This window comes from Hibiscus syriacus, unplaced genomic scaffold (genome assembly GCF_006381635.1).
Source record: "Hibiscus syriacus cultivar Baekdansim isolate YM2019G1 unplaced genomic scaffold, ASM638163v2 tig00110319_pilon, whole genome shotgun sequence".
In the NCBI taxonomy this organism is placed as follows: domain Eukaryota; kingdom Viridiplantae; phylum Streptophyta; class Magnoliopsida; order Malvales; family Malvaceae; genus Hibiscus; species Hibiscus syriacus.
The window spans coordinates 1,245,009-1,269,210 of NW_024062678.1; the positions used below are offsets into that span (position 1 = coordinate 1,245,009).

The window sequence follows — 24,202 nt, forward strand, 5'->3', positions numbered from 1 at the left end:
CTGAAGCGTGGTAGACCAATTGGTTCCAAAGATAAGAATCTTCGAGAAAAAAAAAAGAATGATGCTCAAATCGTTACCAAGATCTCCATAAGATAATTTAGACACGAATAGAAAAATAGCTTTAAAAGAAATTCAAGTACCTAAAAATAAAGAGATCTCTACTGATTATGTCATGTTTGATATTAAATGAAACCGAAATCAAATTGACGCCGATGATGTTTTTGCATGCAATGTAGCATTAGATGTAATGAAATGAAAAAGAGGATCTTGAACCAAAATCAATTGAGGAATGTAGACAAAGATATGATTGACCAAAATGGAAAGAAATAATTGAAGCTGAATTGAAATCGCTAGCGAAAAGAAAAATGTTTGGACCAGTAATTCGTACACTTGTAGGTGTGAAACCAGTGGGATATAAATGGGTCTTTTTGCGTAAAAAATGAAAAAGGAGAAATTGTGAGATATAAAACAACTATATTTAGATTTTATAAGTCTGGCTATAAGAGAAGGCTTGATTTACGCCTAATGGATATACTAATAACTTATTGTATGGCCCACTGGATGTTAACATTTACATGAAATCTTGAGGAATTTAAACTGCCAAAAGCAGTGAATTCAGGTTCTTGAGAACATTATTCAATCAAATTGAATAGATCCCTTTATGGACTGAAACAATCTGGACGCATGTGGTATAATCACCAAAGCGAGTTTTTGTTAAAAAAATGTTATAAGAATGACGCCGTTTGCCAATGCATTTTTATTAAGAAGTCTGGAACTGTTTACGTTATTATTGCAGTATATGTTGATGATTTAAATATCATTGGAACTCCTGAAGATATTCAAACTGCAGTTGATTGTTTGAATAAAGAATTCGAGATGAAAGACCTTGGAAAAACAAAATTTTGTTTGGGATTACAAATTGAGCACCTAAAAGATGGAATCCTTGTGCATCAATGAATGTATATAGAAATTGATAAAGTGATTTTATATGAATAAAGCACATCCAGTGACTATCCCAATGGTTGTAAGAGCACTTGAACCGAATAAAGATAATTTCCATCCTCGAGAATATGATAAAGTTTTCTTTGGTCCCCAAGTATCTTACCTCAGTACAATTGTACCATTGATGTATCTTGCTAGTCATACCCGACCTGATATATCATTTTCTGTAAACTTACTGACAAGATTTAGCTCATGTCCAACTAGAAGACATTGGACTGAAATTAAGCAAGTATTTCGTTATTCCAATGCACAAAAGATATGGGTCTGTTTTTCTATAATAAATCCAAAACAGAGTTGATTGATTTTGCATATGCATGATTTATTATGTTGGTACAACATATGGTGGTACAATAATCTCTTGGCACTCTATATGGTGGTACAACAATCTTTGATTTGGGCAAATGGTGGTACAATAATTTCTTGGCGCTACATGAAACAAATGATTGCATCAACTTCTTCTAATCATGTAGAAATCTTAGCAGTCCATGAAGTTAGTTGTGAATGTGTATGGATAAGATCTATGATTCAGCACATACGGAATAAATATGGTTTATCATCTGGAAAAGAAGTTGATATTGTCTTGTTTGAAGATAATACAACATGCATTGAATAACTCAATAGTGGGTACATCAAAGGTGATAGAACAAAACACATTGTACCTAAATTCTTCTTCACTCATGACCTTTAGAAGCTTAAAGAGATAAAAGTTAATCAGATCGGTTCAAGTGAGAATTTGGAGATGTATTCACTAAAGCTCTTCTTACATCTGTATTTCAGAGGTTAGAACACTACATTGGAATTCGTCACCTTAGAGATCTCAAGTGATGTAGCCATTCTGGGGAGAAAATATACGATGTACTCTTTTTCCCTTAACCTTGGTTTTTTCCCTCTGGGTTTTCAGGTAAGGTTTTTAATGAGGCAGCATGTCAAACGTATAACTATACACTCTTTTCTTTCACTAGGTTTTTGTCTAATTGGGTTTTTCCTAGTAAAATTTTAACGAGACACAATTAGATAATGAACATCCAAGGGAAAGTGTTATGAATATTTTATATGGATGCCATTATTACTCATATTAGTTAATGTGGCTTTTAGCTTTCTTCAATAAATTGAAAAGAAAAAATACCAAAGGACTTGACTCTTCACATGTATTATATTTATTAGAAAGCATTCCTCATCCATATATATATATATATATGAGGTTCATGTACTCGTTAAAATATAAATATATATACACCTATCTCTATTTTCTCTCCCATATCTCTCCTTTATTCTAAAAGAGTGACACGTTGTTTGGTATTTTACTTAAAAAATGGTGCATGCAGTATGAGAAAATCCCAATTTTGAACAAGCCTTCAATAGTTTATAAACAAGTAATGACACGAGTTTATTGAACGGGTATTCCAATGCCAATATTGTCTTGTCATATATACAAAGCATGTTTAAAATATTGTAGGATGAACACTTATATATTAATAATATAAAATTTTTGCATGAAGTAAATTTGAATAAAGTTTTAAAGTATGCACAATCAATAAAATAAAGAATAAACTATATAAATGATTATTAATGTTTGAGTAAATTTTTATTTTTAGCACTAAAATTTCAAATGTAACAAATTAGTCACTAACATTTTTATTTGTTACAAATTGATCACTAACATTTTGATTTGTTATAAATCGATAACGTTAGTTATCGATTTATAACAAATTGATACTCGTCGTTAACAATTGTTAACGTTGGTGATAGAAAGCTGAGTTGGACCGTTAATCGCTTACATGACCCTTTGACTGGTCCATCTGGCTTTTAATGCTTCTGTCTTTTGGTGTCGAGCTTACTCTTCTTCTCTCTCTTTGTGAAGCTAAGCAAACAATAAATCTTTAAGCTTTCCTTTTGGTGTGGGTGTTTTTGCACCTCTCAGTTCCTTCCAAACTATTGCCTCTTTTCCATTATGTTTCAAGCTTTGACGTTTCCTTGTTCATTGTTTCAGTCATTTGAGATTCACCAAGTGATTAAGAGCTTAATTAAGTAATTAACTAAAAGGGGTGGCTTCTTTTATAGCATAACACGGGAAAAGAGAGAAAATTTGATGGTAATCCTAGAAAGTCGTAGGATGGGGATTGGGGAATACATTATCTTCCATCCTTCTAGAGGATGAAAAGAAACGAAAACTGGTAAGACCAAGACGACAATGAGGAACGCCCAGGTTTTCACACCTTTCTTTCATCTTTCTCCCATTGTTTTAGCTTTCCCACTTTTGCGGCACAGGAATTCAGTGAGACATCTCACTCTCGATCACACCCTTTACCTCGAAGACCAAACGCCAATCAACCACCCTATCATCATCCTCCAGCTTGAAGACCACAACCCCGGAATCCAAATAAACCACCTCGTCGTTACCCAAAATCTTACCTTTTCAATTGGAGATAAGACAAATCCTCAAGTCCCAAAACGAGGCTCGAGCTCACGAGTCTGAATCATTCTACGTTGGGATGAAACCTTGGCCCATTATGCTCGTAACTGGGCGAATAAACGCTTCAAGGATTGCCTTATTCTCTACTCCGATGGACCCTATCGCAGAACATCTTCAGAGAGACCAAAAGCCACTGGAGCATTGCTAAAGCCGTCCAATCATGGGTGGCTGAGGAGAAGTATTACTATAAGAAGAAGAATGCTTCTTTGGGGTGAAGACAAAGAGTTTCAGGTTTTAAGGTGACCAGTCAAAGTGCCATGTAAGTGGTTAACGGTTCAGCGAGCTCTCCGTAACCAACGTTAACGGTTGTTAATATTGAGTCACCAATTTGTTACAAATTGATAACAGTGACCAATTTGTTACAAATCAATAACATTAATAATTAATTTATTAATTTTGAAACGTCAATGAGCAAAATGAAAAACTTACTGAAATATTAATAACCATTTTTATAGTTTACCCTAAAAAAATAACAAACAAAAAAAAAATCAAAATTTAGACTAGAGATGTACGTTATAGGTAGGAGGGGCAATTGTCCCTCTCAACTTTGATGGTCTAATTACATTTTAAGTCACTGTTTGTTCTGAAACTATTATAATTAAGCTCTTGCTCCTCACAAAATGTTTTGGTATAATTGTTTTTTAGGACATTGTTAGTTTTAAAATTAATGGAATTAAGTCTTTACTCCAATTTTAAGGTTTAATTAAATTTTAAGAGAGCCTTGAATTGTAAATTTAGTGAAACTAAGTTCTTCATCTCTTAATTTTTATGATTTAATTATTTTTTTAGGATCCTATTTATTTTTAAATTAAATAATTTGCCCTCTTCATGATTTAATCTCCGTCCCTCTATCAATTCTAAACTAAAAGTAGATTCGCCATTGTATACAAACCATATGTTATACTAATACAATGAACTAGGATGTGAAACGTTAAAATTTGTTGGGTCTCATTGTTTAACGCGAATAAAATATTCATGTCCATATTTTTCTAATTGGTTCGAATTAATTCAAATTCTGTCAAATCAAAGTTGAAAAACTTCTGTTATCGAATAATTGTATTCGAGTATATTATCATTTTACTTGAGCGCCTAATTAATAATAAAACTGTAAGTTCAAATGTAACAACCCGAAAATTTTAAAATAATATTTAATTGGGAATTGAGGTTTTAATTGAGTAATTGGTGAAAATTTGGGGACTAAATTGGAAGTTTTTAAAACTTGAAGCTTGTTTAAGAGTTAAAGAAAATTCAGGGACCAAGCCCTGAATTTACCCTAAAATATTAGGTAAGGGCTATTATATACGTGAATTGGTTTCTGATTTCAGAAACCAATTCTTCCCAAATTCCCTCTCCCAACCTCAACTGCCGACGACAATCCCGACGCCGTCCGAATTCCGATCGTCATTTTAAAACCACCATCGTGTTCATCATCAAGCGAGGAACAAACCCTTCAATTTAATTGAAGCGAAACGCTGCCAAACGTCGTGAATTTCAAGTTAAAGCATCGACTTTTTTTTAAGCTCAATCGCCTAGAAAATCCTAAATTCATCGCCGATCGTTGCTCCTTTTACGACACCTCCCGCACCATCGTGTTCCTTGTGCCGTTCCGAGTCCGCCGGTGTCATCCTCGATCTCCGTTGACGGCGGCGCGTGGGGAGGTGGATCAGTCAAAGATTCGGCCGAGTCGAAATCGAGCTCTCCGCCGTTCAAAAATTTGAACCGATCTTTGTAAGTATCTCGAAATCGCTCAAAATAATTTTTAGAAATTTTTCCGTGATTTTTAGAGCCCCGGAGGACGTCGCACGCGCCCACACGCGCCGCCGCAGGCGAGTGAACGCTGGAAACCGGTTTTGACCGGTTTAACCGGTTTTGAACCGGTTTTGACCGGTTTGACCGGTCACGACCCGTTTACCCGTTTACCCGACCCGTTGACCCGACCCGACCCGACCCGACCCGACCCGTTGACCGTTGACCGGTGCTATTCTGGGAATTAATTCGGTTTTGGTGCTATTCTGGGAATTAATTCGAAATGGGTGCTATTTTGGTAATTTTTTTAAAAAAGGGTGCTATTTGTGTAAAATGTTTGACAGTTTGTTGACCTCCTTTGACCAGAACTTTGACCGGCTTTGACCGGCTATTAGACGACCTTTGTTTTTGACCAAGAATACCTATCCTGATAGTTTTCGACGTTCCGAATCCGTTTTTGGGGTTCGTTTTGCTAAATTCAAACCCGAAAGTCTCCAAATCGTCAGTCAACCCCGTTGACTTTAATTTTGACCAAGAATTCGAAATTTCGAAAGGTCATACTTTATATTTTTCGACGTCCTGAATTTGATTCCGAAGTCCGTTTTGCCAAATTCTGACCCGAAATTCCCGAATCGAGCTTGTAAACCCAAAAGGCTTAATATTTTAATATTTTGATTATTTAAATGAGATTTGGTCAAGGATTTATTCAATAAAATATTTTATGAAGGTACTCGTGTTTCACCTGAACAAGGATCAATTAGGTCCGGTATTATCCGTTCGTTAGATCAGCCTGAACCGCGTACTACGAGAATTACCCGTAGGTTTCTGTATATTATTTAAATAATATTTAGATTATTTATATTAGGATTCCAATATGGATTTTTCCAATTCGTAGGATCTAGCGCTGCAGTAGAACGTGATCGACAGACCCAGCAATAGGCTTCCCTATCTGATTTCTCAGACTGTTACAGGTGTGTTTCCCGACAGTGTTAATTATTTCTGTTTTAAAATATACATCTGAACATTATGTATATGACATCTGATTTGCCACATATTTCTGAAATGAATTCTGGTTACGGTATTTTATACCGATCTTCTGAATATTGAATATTCGATATCTGAAATTCTGTATACTACTGACTTGTCTTCTGATTTCTGTATTTCTGTATATTATTGTTAAGCATGAACACTTTTATGTTTTAAAGATTTAATCATTGTTTTCATTCAAATACATTCATGAACATCTCCATCATTGGGGGGTATCGTTGAAGGAAGTATATCCGTAGGTTCCTCGGCTTTGTGCTCAGGGCCTTATTTGTTGTGTGGGCTGGGTGTATGGTTCTGGGGAACCTACACATTCTGTTGTGATGGGCTGGGGGTAGTGTTCATATTTTTTTTTACGACATGATTGCATAAACCGACTTTACTGGAATATTTTTCAGTATGTTTTTTATATACACTGTATGGAACACACTGGGCTTTTTAGCTCATTCTGTAGTTTTTACCATTTTGCAGATAACAGCAGACCATAAGCTAGCAGATTTGGCATCAGGAGAAATCAACTACTTTATTTTGTACGAACATATATTTCTAAATGTTTTTTTCGGTTATGTTTGGTGACATGTATTTTATTATCGTTTTGGACATATTTGTATTATTAATATTATGTTCTATATTATATTTATCGTCCTATAAGTGGAAAAAAAAACCTCTGAATGGGATATGTGACCACTTAGGTTTGGGTCTAACTCACAGACCGGGTCTGGTTACATTTGGTGGTATCAGAGTTTTCGGTTTTAAACACTCGGACTGTATATGGGTCCTAAACTTTGAATTTTTAAGAAATAAAAAAAAATGTCACCTTATGTTATGATTTAAAGTTTTATCGAGATCCCTGATGCTAATCTGACATATGTTTCAAATTCTTCTGTAGAGCCTTATAGATCCAACGATGAATACTGCTAGAGGTCGTAGGACAGGACGTGGACGTGGTAGAGGGCGAGTCACTCGACCTTCTGTTACGATAGATGATCCGATGTCACCACGTGATCCTCCTGTTCAGCAAGTAGATACGACTCTTTCTCATGATGATCAGTTTACTCCTGTGAGAGACCCTCCCGTCACTGAAGATGAGGATTCTGAGATGAATGAAGACGCCATTAATAGAGCTATCTTCCGCATGTTTCAGAGAGCTGCTAGAGCCCTAGTAACATGACTGCAGTGGAGATTTCAAATTCTCTGGTTGCTGCTGGTGTAGTACCATTCGAGGGTATTACTGGTGGACCTCCGACAGACGCTGAGTATTGGCTGGAGGACACAGAAAGGATTATGGATGAGATGGACCTCAGACCTGAGCAAAAGTTAAAGGGGGCCCTAACTATGTTGAAGAAAGAAAGCTTCAGATGGTGGCAATCCATTTCTGGTAGTATTCCGAGGAACCAATTAACATGGGATCTTTTCAAGACGCGCTTCCGAAGTCGCTACATCGGAGAGAGATATCTGCAGGAGCGACGCCAGGAGTTTCAGAATCTGGAGCAGGGTAATATGTCTGTTATGGATTATGAGGTTGAATTCATCCGATTGAGCCGATATGCTCCTGGACTTGTGGATACTGAGACAGATCGATGCTTGAGGTTCGAGAATGGACTCAGGTATGAAATCAGGAGTCGAGTCGCTACTCACCGAGAGAGGAATTTTGATGCTTTGGTTGAGATAGCCAAGACTGCTGAGGAAATAGAGCGACTGGGTATGGAGCATCGGAGAGATAGTGATCGAGCTCAAACCCGATTCAGGAGGCCTTCTGGTTCTGTTAATTCTTCTGCACATCCTAGCAAGAGGGGCAGGGGTGAATCTTTTCAGAGAGGTAGTGCAAGTGCCAGGCCTGTAGCATCCAGTTCTTCAGCTATTCAATCTTCTAGACCTGTTGATTCTGGTTCGCAGCCATGTAATTATTGTGGAAAACCTCATCCTGGGGAATGCAGGAGAAAATTTGGTACCTGTTTTAAATGTGGTTCTGGTGACCATTTTATAAGGGATTGTCCATTATCAGTTACTACAGTTCAGACGCCAGCTCGTACTCCCGCTCGTACTCAGAGTACTGTTCAGACTCCTGTAGGTGGTCGTACTCAGGAGAGAGCACCTGGATCGGCTAATAGAGGCCGAGCATCTCAGAGTAGGGGTCCAATCAGATCTGAAGCCAGACAACCTGCATTGGTTTACACTGCTAGACTTCGACAAGATCGAGATGGGCCTGATGTGACTGCAGGTACTGTTACTATTCATTCAGTTCCATACTTTGCATTGTTTGATAGTGGCTCTACAAATTCCTATGTATCACATTCCGTTTCTGAGGGTCTAAATATTCCTGTTGAGAATACTGAGCGTTCAGTGATAGTTCAAAGTCCCTTAGGTCAATCTATTGTGTTAGATCGTATTTTTAGAGAGTGCCCTATAGAGATCATTGGGGAGATTTTTCTGGCTGACCTGATGGAGTTACCCTTTGAAGAGTTCGATTTGATTCTTGGCGTAGATTGGTTGGACAAACATCGAGTAAATATTGATTTTGAGACTAAGAGAGCTGTTCTGAAGACCCCAGTTAATCGAAAGATTGTAATGATTGGGGAACGACGGGGATTTCTGACGAATGTTGTGTCTGCCTTGGTAGCGGAGAAGATGATCAGGAAGGGTTCCGAGGCGTTTCTTGCTTATATTTGGACACTAGGAGATCGCAATCCGATATTGAAAGCATCCGAATTGTCAAGGAATTTTCTGATGTTTTTCCCGAGGAGTTGCCTGGATTACCTCCTGATAGAGAAGTCGAGTTTGTGATTGAAGTCTATTCTGGTTCCACCCCGGTTTCAATGGCTCCTTATCGTATGGCCCCAAAGGAGCTTAAAGAACTGAAAATCCAACTCCAGGAGTTGTTGGACAAGGGATTTATCCGACCCAGTGTATCACCGTGGGGAGCTCCAGTTCACTTTGTCAAGAAGAAAGATGGGACATTGAGACTCTGTATTGATTATAGAAAACTAAACAAACTCACTGTTAAAAATAAATATCCTCTACCCAGAATCGACGATCTATTTGACCAATTTCGAGGGGCTTCTATCTTTTCAAAGATAGACTTAAGATCTGGTTATTATCAACTTAAAGTGAAAGATTCGGATATTCCGAAGACTGCTTTCCGTACTCGATATGGGCATTATGAGTTTTTAGTGATGTCATTCGGGTTAACTAATGCCCCTGCTGCTTTTATGGATCTGATGCATAGATTGTTTCGACCTTATTTGGACCAGTTTGTAGTGGTATTCATTGATGATATACTGGTGTATTCTAGAAGTGAAGTAGAACATGAGGAGCATTTAAGAATTGTTCTTCAGACTCTAAGGAGAATAAGCTATACGCTAAGTTGAGCAAGTGTGAGTTCTGGCTCAGCGAAGTGACTTTTCTTGGACATATCGTCTCCGCTGATGGCATTCAGGTGGATCCAAGCAAAGTGGAGGCTATTCTAAACTGGAAGCAACCTAGAAACGTCTCTGAGATCCGTAGTTTCTTGGGCTTAGCTGGTTACTATCGTCGTTTCGTTGAGGGTTCTCCCTTATTGCAGCTCCTCTGACGAAACTATTAAGGAAAGATGTTTCATTTGTCTGGTTGAGGACCAACAAGCTAGCTTTGAGAAATTGAAGACTGTTCTAACTCAAGCCCCAGTGTTGATTCAGCCTGAATCTGGGAAGGATTTTTCTGTCTACAGTGATGCTTCTCATTCTGGATTAGGATGTGTTTTGATGCAAGATAGAAAAGTTGTCGCTTATGCGTCACGTCAGTTAAGGCCGCATGAGCGTAACTATCCTACTCACGATCTGGAATTAGCTGCTGTGGTTTTTGCTTTAAAGATCTGGAGACACTACCTCTACGGAGAAAAGTGTTATATCTATACTGATCATAAGAGTCTGAAGTATCTACTTACTCAGAAAGAATTAAATTTGAGACAGCGTCGCTGGTTGGAGCTTTTAAAGGACTATGATTTTGAGATAGAATATCATCCAGGGAAGGCTAATGTAGTGGCAGACGCCTTGAGCCGTAAGGCGATATCAGACCTCAGAGCCTTATTTGCCAACTTGAGCTTATTTGATGATAATAGTTTGTTAGCAGAGTTACAGGTTAAACCTACTTTGGCCGAGGAGATTAAGGCTAAACAACTCCTTGATAACTCGTTGCTTCCCATTATTGAACAAGTTAAACAATGATCGAGTTCGGAGTATACTGTGGATCAGGATGGTATTTTGTGTTTTCACGGTCGTTACTGCGTCCCTAAAGATGATGAGTTGAGACGGGTTATTCTTCAGGAAGCTCATAGTAGTCCTTATGCCATGCATCCTGGCGGGGACAAAATGTACAATAATCTCAAAGAACGCTACTTTTGGACTGGTATGAAGAAAAATATTTCAGATTTTGTGGCGAGGTGTTTGACTTGTCAGCAGGTTAAGGCAGAGCACCAACATCCATCTGGATTTTACAGTCAATTAAGATTCCTGAGTGGAAATGGGAGCGTATTACGATGGACTTCGTTACTGGTCTTCCTCTAACTCCTTCCAAAAAGGATTCTATCTGGGTGATTGTTGATCGACTCACCAAGTCAGCGCACTTTATCCCTATTCGAGTTAATTATTCTCTGGATAAACTGGCTAAATTGTACATTTCTGAGATCGTTAGACTTCATGGTGTTCCGTTGTCTATCATATCTGATCGAGATCCGAGATTCACTTCCAGGTTCTGGAAAGCTTTGCATGAGGCTATGGGTACTCGTTTGAATTTCAGTACAGCTTTTCATCCTCAAACTGATGGACAGTCTGAGCGAGTGATTCAGGTGTTGGAGGATATGTTACGGGGCTGTGTGATTGATTTCCGTGGTAGTTGGGAAGATTTCTTGCCATTAGCTGAGTTTGCTTACAATAATGGTTATCAGGCAAGTATTCGCATGGCACCGTACGAGGCTCTGTATGGACGTAGATGTCGTACTCCTATATGTTGGACATAGTTACATGATAGAAAAACTTTGGGTCCAGATTTGGTTCGAGAAACTGAAGATACTGTCAGACTGATCCGTGATCGCTTAAGAGAGGCATTTGATAGGCAGAAGTCATACGCAGATAAGCGACGTAAGGATATCGAGTTTGAGGTTGAAGATCAGGTTTTTCTCAAGGTATCTCCATGGAAGAAGGTATTGAGATTTGGACGTAAAGGTAAACTGAGTCCGCGATTTATTGGGCCGTATCGTATTCTGAAGAAAGTTGGACCTGTTGCTTATCAGCTTGAGTTGCCTTCCCAGCTCAGTCGTATTCATAATGTTTTTCATGTTTCTATGTTGAGGCGATACCGTCCAGATCCAGATCACATCATTCAGGTTGATGAGGTAGAGCTGAGACCTGATTTGTCATATGAGGAGGAGCCTGTTCAGGTTTTAGAGAGGGATGAGCGAGTTCTTCGGAATAGGCGTATTCCAATGGTCAAAGTTCAGTGGAGTAATAGTAGCCCCTCAGAAGCTACTTGGGAGACATTGGAGTCAATGGAGATCCAATTTCCTCATCTGTTTTCATAAGGTAAATTTCGAGGACGAAATTTCTTGTAGAGGGGGAGAATTGTAACAACCCGAAAATTTTAAAATAATTTAATTGGGAATTGAGGTTTTAATTGAGTAATTGGTGAAAATTTGGGGACTAAATTGGAAGTTTTTAAAACTTGAAGCTTGTTTAAGAGTTAAAGAAAATTCAGGGACCAAGCCCTGAATTTACCCTAAAATGTTAGGTAAGGGCTATTATATACGTGAATTGGTTTCTGATTTCAGAAACCAATTCTTCCCAAATTCCCTCTCCCAACCTCAACTGCCGACGACAATCCCGACGCCGTCCGAATTCCGATCGTCATTTTAAACCACCATCGTGTTCATCATCAAGCGAGGAACAAACCCTTCAATTTAATTGAAGCGAAACGCTGCCAAACGTCGTGAATTTCAAGTTAAAGCATCGACGTTTTTTTTAAGCTCAATCGCCTAGAAAATCCTAAATTCATCGCCGATCGTTGCTCCTTTTACGACACCTCCCGCACCATCGTGTTCCTTGTGCCGTTCCGAGTCCGCCGGTGTCATCCTCGATCTCCGTTGACGGCGGCGCGTGGGGAGGTGGATCAGTCAAAGATTCGGCTGAGTCGAAATCGAGCTCTCCGCCGTTCAAAAATTTGAACCGATCTTTGTAAGTATCTCGAAATCGCTCAAAATAATTTTTAGAAATTTTTCCGTGATTTTTAGAGCCCCGGAGGACGTCGCACGCGCCCACACGCGCCGCCGCAGGAACGCTGGAAACCGGTTTTGACCGGTTTAACCGGTTTTGAACCGGTTTTGACCGGTTTGACCGGTCACGACCCGTTTACCCGACCCGTTGACCCGACCCGACCCGACCCGTTGACCGTTGACCGGTGCTATTCTGGGAATTAATTCGGTTTTGGTGCTATTCTGGGAATTAATTCGAAATGGGTGCTATTTTGGTAATTTTTTTAAAAAGGGTGCTATTTGTGTAAAATGTTTGACAGTTTGTTGACCTCCTTTGACCAGAACTTTGACCGGCTTTGACCAGCTATTAGACGACCTTTGTTTTTGACCAAGAATACCTATCCTGATAGTTTTCGACGTTCCGAATCCGTTTTTGGGGTCCGTTTTGCTAAATTCAAACCCGAAAGTCTCCAAATCGTCAGTCAACCCCGTTGACTCTAATTTTGACCAAGAATTCGAAATTTCGAAAGGTCATACTTTATATTTTTCGACGTCCTGAATTTGATTCCGAAGTCTGTTTTGCCAAATTCTGACCCGAAATTCCCGAATCGAGCTTGTAAACCCAAAAGGCTTAATATTTTAATATTTTGATTATTTAAATGAGATTTGGTCAAGGATTTATTCAAAAATTTTATGAAGGTACTCGTGTTTCACCTGAACAAGGATCAATTAGGTCCGGTATTATCCGTTCGTTAGATCAGCCTGAACCGCGTACTACGAGAATTACCCGTAGGTTTCTGTATATTATTTAAATAATATTTAGATTATTTATATTAGGATTCCAATATGGATTTTTCCAATTCGTAGGATCTAGCGCTGCAGTAGAACGTGATCGACAGACCCAGCAATAGGCTTCCCTATCTGATTTCTCAGACTGTTACAGGTGTGTTTCCCGACAGTGTTAATTATTTCTGTTTTAAAATACATCTGAACATTATGTATGACATCTGATTTGCCACATATTTCTGAAATGAATTCTGGTTACGGTATTTTATACCGATCTCTGAATATTGAATATTCGATATCTGTTCTGTATACTATTTGTCTTCTGATTTCCGTATTTCTGTATATTATTGTTAAGCATGAACACTTTTATGTTTTAAAGATTTAATCATTGTTTTCATTCAAATACATTCATGAACATCTCCATCATTGGGGGGTATCGTTAAAGGAAGTATATCCGTAGGTTCCTCGGCTTTGTGCTCAGGGCCTTATTTGTTGTGTGGGCTGGGTGTATGGTTCTGGGGAACCTACACATTCTGTTGTGATGGGCTGGGGGTAGTGTTCATATTTTTTTTACGACATGATTGCATAAACCGACTTTACTGGAATATTTTTATCAGTATGTTTTTATATACACTGTATGGAACACACTGGGCTTTTTAGCTCATTCTGTAGTTTTTACCATTTTTCAGATAACAGCAGACCATAAGCTAGCAGATTTGGCATCAGGAGAAATCAACTACTTTATTTTGTACGAACATATATTTCTATATGTTTTTTTCGGTTATGTTTGGTGACATGTATTTTATTATCGTTTTGGACATATTTGTATTATTAATATTATGTTCTATATTATATTTATCGTCCTATAAGTGGAAAAAAAAAACCTCTGAATGGGATATGTGACCACTTAGGTTTGGGTCTAACTCACAGACCGGGGTCTAGGGGGTTACATCAAATTTGGAACATAAATATATGATCGTTGGGTAACTTCGTGTCCGTATGTGTGTATATATATAATTATCTCAAAAGTTGAAGGAATGATTCTTATTCTTAGAGGTTCTAAGTTCAAGTATTGGAGACTACAATTGTTAAATAATTAGGAATATTTAGAACAGATACTACTCTGTAATCACTATAGATTAATAAAAAATATTTACACTCATCAAACAATCTTAAATATGTGTGGTCGACGTGTATCTTTATCAAAGCTACAAATTTTGATGTTGACAAATTAGCGGTAAGAGAGAAGGTCCATTTATAATTTACTCTCATAGGTTAGACATCATAGTCATCTCTCCAAATCCTTCTGCTCATTTCCCCTCATTCATGGCTACATTAGCTGATGATCAAGTACTTTGACCATCAAAGACCACCGTAAATTATTAAAGAGTTGATGTGATCGTTGACGGTACCGACATGACAATTCACATGTATTATATGTCCTGTAATAGTTTATCGAGATTGATAGACCAACTTTTTTGTATAGTTGTCTTCTCATATAGAGTACTACCCTCAAATGCGTCCCTTGTTACATTTGTGCATGTAGTGAAATAGAGTTTATCGGATACATGAGATCTTTCATCTCTCATGTAAAATTGTTCTTATAGATACTTTTACAAGTAATTCAAGCTTTTATTCTATGGGTTTTGGCTTTTGATTCGTATTATAACAATGATGAGTTTGTCGATTCTCTTTTAACTCCGAGGTCACTACCCTTGGATCCTCGTAAATTAAGACCGGATAACTTGGAGTCTAAATGTTAAATGTATGCAATGTTAATGTGTGCTTTGAAAATGTAATGCGGATGCTTAGATGCAAGAATGCACGAGGAATTGTTGATTAAGAGATGAGATTTGTGATGGAGTTTATGACAGGGTAAGGTTGTTTTATGGCTACTCGTTTTTTTTAGTACAATAAAATTATATTTTATTTAAGAAAATAAAATTGGCCAAATATAAAAAATATCGATTGTTGCTCCAGAAAAACAAAAAGATAAGAACAAACATTGGATTGGTGATAAGTTTTGGGGGAGACTATTTGATGGCCAAACATTTTTTAGGGTCTAGAGTAGGGGTGTATTCGGTTCGGTTCGGTTTTTTACTAAAAATTAAACTGAACCGCAATAAACGATTTTTTAAAATTTAAACCGAAACTAGATTGTTAAAAATCAATTTTTTCAGTTCGGTTCGGTAATGCGATTTTTCATAAACCGAAAGATTTAAGGATTTTTTTTGTATTTACTTTAAATGCGCATTTGGGCTTACCGCTTATGGGTAAGGGTAAGTGGATAACCGGTTAGACTAACCCAAATTATTTATTCGGTTCAATATGGAACAAATGAGTTTCATATGGAAAACCCGAACCAAACCGAATTAAAAAATTTAAATGTTTAAACCAACCCGAAACCGAACCGTATAAGGTCAATTCGAACCGAATCATTTTACTCGGTTCGTGTCAGTTTTTCGATTTTCTCGATTTTGTTGCTTAGCACTAGTCTGGATTTGCAGACTTGGATTCAAGATGACTCTTAGTTTTAATTTGTTGGGCTGAGATCAGACAACGTACAGTTAAAATCTCTTTTCTAATAGATTTCCAAAATGAGTTCTATTAATCCATAGAATATTATTCCAACCATAACTCATCGTCTTAAATTGTTTCACCTGCATACCTAATAGCACCAAAAATTCCCTTCACTCACGACATCAATAATAGAGTCGTGTGCAATTTGCTAATATCTATTCAACATATGAATAGCACGCAAGTCCTCATATGATATTTGTGTAGTGAGCTCATATCGAATTTTTTCGGACTGAATCTAAACATAATCGGATCACATAACTTTAACATACACCTTTTTCATCATTGAATACATCAAGCGATCTCAATGGTAAAAAAAATGTTATTCTTCCTAGAGGTTTTGTCTTTGAGCAGCTGCGTCGTTTGTAGTGTGTGTATATTCTCCCTAGTTGTGTGTACTTTTTTCCTTCAAGCCTATGAAGGTTTTTAAACACAAATAGACTTGAGTGAATGTTTTAAATCTTTTTAATAAAATCATATTGTCGAGAAAAAAAACATCTCTTGTTCACCACCACTGATCATCGTTTCATTCACCCTCGCGATCAGAAAAGGAAAACACAAACTTTATTTTGGTGTCGCTGACGATAAAAACAAAGTCACTAGAATAGTCAAACAGTTGGAGAAGAACATCAGCGACGACATTAGGGCTTGGGGTTTCAGTTTGAGGTTTAAAATTTTGATTACACAAAAAAACAAGAGAAATCATTTGACAGCAACAACAATTTGAAAAAGTCATCGGAGTGACGACTATAATAGTGATAGGTGATAATACCTCAGGATTTATTGAAAGAAAATGAAAATTTTTAGATGATGAAATGGAAATAAAGAAAAAATTAATTGTTACAATTTGATGAAATTTATTAACGAGGAAAATTAATCATGAGTGATCAAAATGAGAATGAATGTTAATATTGGTGACTAAATTAAAAATATTTACAGTTTGTTAACTAAAATGAAACGATTTCAAAGTTGAGTGATTATTGGTGTAGTTTACCCTATATTTATATTATATTTTTTTGTTCATGCGACAAAATGAGAAATGCTCACGTGCGACATCCTTACACGGCTAATAAAAAGGTGTTATCGGTTTTATTATTGTTTAAATAACAAAACCGGTAAAAAATGACCGGAAACATTATTAGGCGCTACCGGTTTTGTTATTAGGCTTTTTACCGAATTTGGTAAAAATGACCGGAAACATTATTAGGCGCTACCGATTTTGTTATTGTTTGACACTTTTACCGGAAATGTTAAAAAATTGATGTTTTAGGTAAAAATAATAATATTTTAGATAATGTTTTACCGATTTTATTATTTAAACAATAACAAAACCGATAACACTTTATTTTAAACCTTATATTAAGGTGTCACCCTGTATAACTTCCCAAATGTTATAATTTGACATGTTAATAATTTGTTATATTCAACCTTGACACGTTTGTGTATTTGTTTCGTTTTCACATTTTGTTTTGTTTTAGTTATTTTATATTATTTTAATTCAATTTTTAAAATATCACGAATTTATAATTTATTATAATATTCAATTTTAACTATACTTTTAAAAGCAATTAATTTATTAAAAATAGAAAATATCCAAATCACAATAAAAATTTACAATCATAACCATAAGCTAAACACATAATAAAGACATTTTCATGTAATCGTTAACACAAGAAAACGCCACTCAATATCACAAAGAATCATACAAGGAAAAGATTAAAAATCTAACCAAATAAACTCAAACTAAAGGTGGATACAAATAGATCTGAACACATTGGCGAACGAATCACATAAGGGGATTAAACTCTTGAAAGACCACGATAAATCACAAATCAGAGTCGAGCGACGTGAAAAAAAATATCCACAGAAGTAAATCTCATATCCAAATCTAATTCGAGGGTCCAAAGTAAGGAAGATCATCATGATAACAAATAAGCGCTATCTTAATCAGTCGTGATAATATCAAATTCAACCCTGAAAAAAAAGATAAACAAAAACGACCGAATATGAGTTATAAAGGCAGAAGAAGAATATGTGTCATAAATGCAAAATTATTAAAAAAATTAAAAACAGGAAGCAATAAGGGATTGTTTTTATATTATGTTATAGAAAGGGACATATATAATATTTTATATTGAAAGAATTTATAAAAATTTTAATGAATGAAAATAATTATTAATAAAAAAATAAAAAAAAATTACCTAAATTGTACGACAAGTTAAAATTTTCAAATGAAATGATGGTTCCTATCGTCCTCCCTCTATTCATCTTTGATTATAGATAACTTGAGAAATGATGCTTGTAATTAGAATAGGAAATATCCTTAAGACTTGTGTCAATATTACACTGTGAGATACAAAGAAAATGAGGATGTTAATGTCGACGGGTTGGGGAAAACGAAGGCTCGGATGTTTAAATTTTTGGGATGCGAAGCCATTAGGGAATCAATCTGGGACCAGTTTATTAAAAAAATAATAGTAATTCTAAATATAATAATTAGCCAATGATAATGTTTCATAATGACAATTAACAACCAACTCATTCATCTGAATCCTATTCTGATTCGTGCAAAGTTTCTACGACGTCACTCTAGCCATGTGAGGTGACGGGAGCATCCCCACAATGAAAACCTAACCCTCATCTATATATACAACTGTACATTAAAGTAAAATAAATATATTCTACTATATTTGTACAAAATAATTTTATATTTATGAGCCAATAGATTTGGTCATACTGCTCTTTTTTTTTCTATTATATTTCTTTCGGTAATGGACTTTAGATTAGGCACGGATATGAGTCAGGTTGGGTCGGAATTTTGGCCAACTTGATCTGACCTGAAAATTTTATACCCTCAACCCGACCCGAATTTTGAGTTAAAACTCAACTCTTACTCTAACCCGACTCGAAATAATATAAAATTATTAATTTTATTCAATAAATATGAACTTATTTGAAAAAATAATATATAAAGAGGAGTATTATTGTAATTATTCCTAAATATATAAGGTATAATTATATTATTTTTTGGGTTTGGTATTTTTCACCTTAAACCCAAACCAGACCGACCCAAACTTATCATCTAAAAAACCCGACCGAATCTGAATTTTTTTTAAAAAAAATCCCGATCCGATTGGGCGGGATCGAGTCAGAACTCGTCAGATTCGAGTACAGTGTCTATTCCTATTTTATACCCACTAGGAGTACTCCCCTCCTTTCATTTCACCTCCCCTCCAAATAAGATTAGAGTTAAATTTATAATTTATCAAAAAATAATAATTTTATATTCATATTCAGAAAATAGATAAAGGGACCGACTAGAAAGAATCTTACTCCTAAAAACAATATTATCATGAATACAAATCATTTCTAGACTTAACACAAAGATCAATCTTTACATTTCTAATGATTTAACAATAATCATTAACGACTCTTGGTATGCTATTACACAATCCATAGTTCAATCATTCGTGAAATTTAATAATCATATTTCAAATCCGAGTAATAAACCATGCTTTCATTAAAATTGTCACATATACACAAAATTACCATAGCTAATTTATATACACAACACATCTAAATCAATATTGAAATATTTACCATAGCATGTTCAGATGCACAATATATCAGACATTGCACATATAATCAATGGAAGGCATACCTTAATAATCGATATGCTAATCGTTAGCCCGATTTAAACCGAAATCACTATGTAAAAATTATAAGCATAGTTTCCTAACACAGCATTACCAACAAAATACACGCGCGCGCACGTGTATATAAAACAATGGAACTGATATTAACTACGCTCACCTAGTCCGAGCTTATAGTATTTTTCAGATCTGTTGATTTCTCAATTAGCTTATATTTCCACTTTCTTTGAGGTTACACCAAATGCTTGCCCTTCCAAGATACATACACAATATACAATATTAACTCACCAAAATCATAATCAAAGCTAAGAACAAAAAAACATGAACCCTACCTTAATTTAAGGTTAGAGATAACTATACCATACTTGGAAACTAAACATTAGTGATACTAAATGATGTATTATCCCCCCAAACATACCAAATATGGTCTTGGATAACACGTGTACCCATCAAATCTATTAGCACAAAAGAAGAAATTCACACCACATGATGTAAATATCGACAAAGCTATTAGCTAAGGGTTACCTCCAATTGGGGTAATTAGGTGGGTATTATGCGTAACAAAAAAGTTAATTTTTTAAAGTTACATTGGTGTAATCTACCCTTAGTGTTTTATTTAATAAAAGAATCTTGAAACATACTGATAGTTAGAATTAGAGTAGACTAGAATGAAGGTTGTGTTCTCAAAACAGCTGGCCTACAGAGTTTTATTAATTATCCTACACATTTAAATACTAAAATAATAAGCATATAAGGGCAACGAAGGGCATGGACGTTGACATCGCTCAAGTATTGAGTTTGATACTTTGTATATATAGAAAATATTCGTTGAAATATTTATTCACTAAAATTAAGTGTATAACGTAAATATTTAAATTAGTCATGTCAAAATTCTGGAGAAGGAAGAGAAACCAAAAATAATAATAACAAGCATAAGGGCAACGGGATGGACAGTGACAAGCTAACATGAGTTGAGGAGGCGAACCAGATAATATGTGAGGTCCCTACGCATGAAGACTAAACTGAAGAGAAAAGAGAGGCCAAAGTGCCTAACACATAACTAAGAGAAACTAAAGTTAGAATTTATCCAAGAATAAGAAAAAGATAATATCTGACTGGAGAAGGTTCGAGGAACTCCCCCCCCTGAAAGTAAAATCACACCGCTTAAATAAACCTTGTTTCTGTTTTGCTTTCTCTTTCTGTCAAGGTCAACCAACTAGGTAGATGGAGTTCATTGTTGTCCATTGTCTCGTTTTCGTATTTGGGTCTGATTGTTGGGTCAAAGACCAAAGCCATCCACATTACTTTTCATGGTATGGGAGATATTAGCTTCAACTTAAAACCCAGAAAAAAAATCTTCCTGTTTCTCCACAAGACTGTTGAGCCCTATAGAAACCAAGAAAAGTAGAAGCATGACAGTTTTGTGGTGTTCTTGTTTTGTTTGTTTGTTAGGTTATTTTTTTAATCTCAACTATTACAGTTAGGCCTTACTTTTCTTCCTTCCTTGTTACGTTTGGTTGGTTGTTCTTCCTTTATCTTTATCGTCAAGATCCACCAGGAAAAGTTTCAATTGGTGCTAAAAAAAACCATGGATTTTCGTTCATCAGGCAGAGAAGGGTTTAATGATGAACAACATATGGATAAAGGTAAGTTCCCTTTTCCTACTCTACCTCCTCTTCTCCTTCTTCTCAGCACAATCCCAGTTGGCTCCTCTTGGAAACTGTGAGCGGGAGGAGCAGCTTCATCGGATTTACAACAGCCACCGCCACAGGATAAATTCCAACTGGTCAGTCAAAGGGTACGAGGCTGAAGAAGATTATAACAAAGCAACTGCCACGGCTACTACTGCAAGCGAAGTTGATTCCAAATTCCTGGGCTCAGATTCAACAACCCTCGAGCTTAGGAATGGTGCAATTGCTGACATCGAGAAAGAGCACATGTTCGACAAAGTAGTCACTCCAAGCGATGTGGGTAAACTCAATCGACTTGTTATCCCGAAACAACACGCCGAGAAGTATTTTCCCTTGGATCCTTGCGCGAACGAGAAAGGTCTTTTGTTGAATTTTGAAGACAGAAATGGGCAGCCGTGGAGATTCAGATACTCTTATTGGAATAGTAGCCAAAGCTACGTCATGACCAAAGGGTGGAGCCGTTTTGTCAAGGATAAGAAACTTGATGCTGGGGACATAGTTTCGTTCCAGAGAGAGCTGGTGAGCTGAGTAAAGATCGTCTTTTTATTGATTGGAGGCGAAGACCCGATGCGCCTGATATGGTGTACCCTTTCTCTTTGGACGGCTCAATCTCATGGTGTCCTGCTAATGCGGCCACCACCAACAGCTAGAGACCACTTGCACTTGTTACCAACGAACCCTCTGCATAGAATAGCTACTACGGTGGTTACACATCTGGAAGCAATGTGGTGAATCCAGGAGGTACAATGGGACCATTATTTTACTGACACCGGCAGTGGCTCGGCCAATGGGAATGATGCAGCGGCAGCGGCCTATTGTGTTCGATTCAGTGCCGGTGGTCCAAGGCAAGGCCGCTGGACCGAAAAGGTTAAGGCTTTTCGGCGTGAACATGGAATGCCCGATATCGGAATCGGATGAGTGCGAGATGTTATCTACAACTACCATAGCACATTCTACAGCTTCATCTTCTCAACATCCTCTCCAGTTGAGGCTCTACAATGACACCCCACTGCCACCCGGACTTTCGTAATGCTAACAAAGGGAAGGCTTCCTTGTCATTTGATTTGGATATTGACCACAGGAGGAAACTGATTTCGTATTCAATAATATACTCTAGCTGCTACTCCACATCTTCTTTTCTTTTTTTAATTTACCATGAGGGAGAAGACCCAGCTGTTGAAATATGATCATATCCTTATCTATACTGAATAAAAAGGAACGAACAACATATTTTCAGATCTCAATGTTGCTGTTTTACAGCTTATTTTAGTACAGAAGTGATCTATTGCCATCTAACTTGTGCATAATACACATGCTCTTCACAGTTCACATAGATAGATGGTTGTATATGGGAGATTTGATGTTTATTTTTTATAGGGTTTGTTTCTGAATTAACTCCCATGAATCGTGTTCCCTTTGGCTCGTCAGTAACTGAGAAGAGTTGGAACAATCTGATGTAATAATCCAAAGTCTTTTGGCTCTCTTTTGTTTTTACCTTGGTATAGGTGGGCTGTTGTTCTTGTCGCTGCTTCCTTGGGCAGGCTCAGGTTTTTGCAGAAAAATTTGACAGCAATTTAAAAAAAGGTATAGGATCTATGATCTACCTCAATTTTCTTGGACCCTTTTGTTTTCTTGTTTATACATTTATTCTTTCTCACCTCTTTATATTTGTTCTTCCGAAATCTTAAGGGATTCAAACAAGGCAGCAGTGCAACATTATGATCTTTATTGATCACAGATATTCATTGCTGCAGTTCAAATCCCTCAGCCTGATTATATTGCTGCTGCTGCTTGTTTACTCATCCCATGCATTGCACACATTGTTTGCTGTATCTACATAGATTTCAATTCATACAAATTTAGATTGCCTAAGCTGAAATAGAGGGCAGGGTCCTTTATTGATCTTCCACATGCATGCGTTCACCTTTTGCCAAACATATTATATCAGAGATTTAAATTGTGGTTGTGTTACGTTTATCGTGATTTTGGATATAGTGGGCACTATTGTGACGATTGCAGGTCACAATAATGGATTTAGATAGCACCGCTACCTTCTATATAACTGGTGCTATTTCAGTAACGACCGCTATTTAAATTCCTAGTTGTAGTTATAAATATAATCTTTCAATATTTACCCAAATGAAACTGAATGGCCTCCAAGTTTGACAATACTCCCCTCTTATCACCCAATATTATTTCCAATCTCATTTGTAAAGTTGTAAAGCATAGATATATAGTGGTTTTGCAAGTTGCAGATCAGTGTTTATATATTGGATTAGATATTCCTTCGATGCAAGTTGCAGATTGGCAGTAATCATTGATTGGAACTGTTAATCTGCTGACCAAAGTTTTCCTACTTTGTATGTTATCGTTTAAATCAAACAAGATCTGTGAATCAAACCCCGAGCAGCACGGAACAAGAACACTTTGTTTCGTTTATAAGATTTTCCTCAAAATCAAAACCCTATATGAAAGACAAGATTTTTTTTAAAACAAATTTTAAATCTAATTCTAACCCTATTTAGAGGAGAGAGAAAGAATGACTCTAAGGAAGGAAGGTGAGTGCTCCTAGTGAACTTAGAACTCATGACCTACAGAAATATGAAAAAACAAAAATGAACAGTTAGATCAACTGACAAAATATACTTGCTCAAAGATGAACTATTTACTCATCATATCTTTTGTTCATTATATAGTCCATGATCACGTTAATTGTAACTTTGTTCCCACATATGCAGCGTTGGACTCAGGGGGTGTTGGATACTATCATACCCTTAATAATTTTAAAACCTTATATATTTTCTATTAATAATATAATTTTATACTCAAATTTTATAATTTCGCACCCTTAAATTTTTAATATAACTTCTTAAGGCGTCATCATTAATATAAATTCGTGTATGTTTGTGCACACGTGGACAATGTTCTTTGATTAAATTTCATTTGCATCAACTTTTCTTGTATCAAACTGTATGCATTACGGTGATTATTAGCCTTGGACGTGCACCAA

At 36.5% G+C, this 24,202-nt stretch overlaps 1 pseudogene; it reads left to right on the forward strand.

Annotated features, from left to right (window-relative positions):
* The first annotated feature begins 20,844 nt into the window (after positions 1-20,844).
* Positions 20,845-22,485, forward strand: LOC120117468 (annotated as a pseudogene).
* Positions 22,486-24,202: the final 1,717 nt, after the last annotated feature.